This window comes from Eucalyptus grandis, chromosome 3, assembly GCF_016545825.1.
Source record: "Eucalyptus grandis isolate ANBG69807.140 chromosome 3, ASM1654582v1, whole genome shotgun sequence".
Taxonomy (NCBI): domain Eukaryota; kingdom Viridiplantae; phylum Streptophyta; class Magnoliopsida; order Myrtales; family Myrtaceae; genus Eucalyptus; species Eucalyptus grandis.
In genome coordinates this window covers 16,051,592-16,051,955 of record NC_052614.1, presented here as the reverse complement: position 1 = coordinate 16,051,955, position 364 = coordinate 16,051,592, and positions in this window count along the sequence as shown.

The window sequence follows — 364 nt, the reverse complement described above, 5'->3', positions numbered from 1 at the left end:
AGCCTTCTCGAATCTACCTTGTAATCCGCTGTACGGATCATTCCCTCTAATTTCCAGGTTGTTGTGATATAACTTGAGATAGCATAGCTTACTTTTATTACAATGGAGTACGAAAGTCCGACTTCCAGTCCTGGAAATTAAAACAAAGCCCCGAAACTAAAGTAAAAGCCACACAAAGTACTCTCAATCGCTTGACTGTCTCGGCTAGGTTTTCCTATGCTTTTGAAAGGGAAGGTTGGCCCGAGAGATCTGTCAACGACTCATCTTGCCGGGAACTGACGGAGGGTCCATGGTTTTAACCTGCTGAGTCCTTCGCTCCTGGTTAAGAACCCATCCTACGCATCACAATACTGTTGCGTAAGAA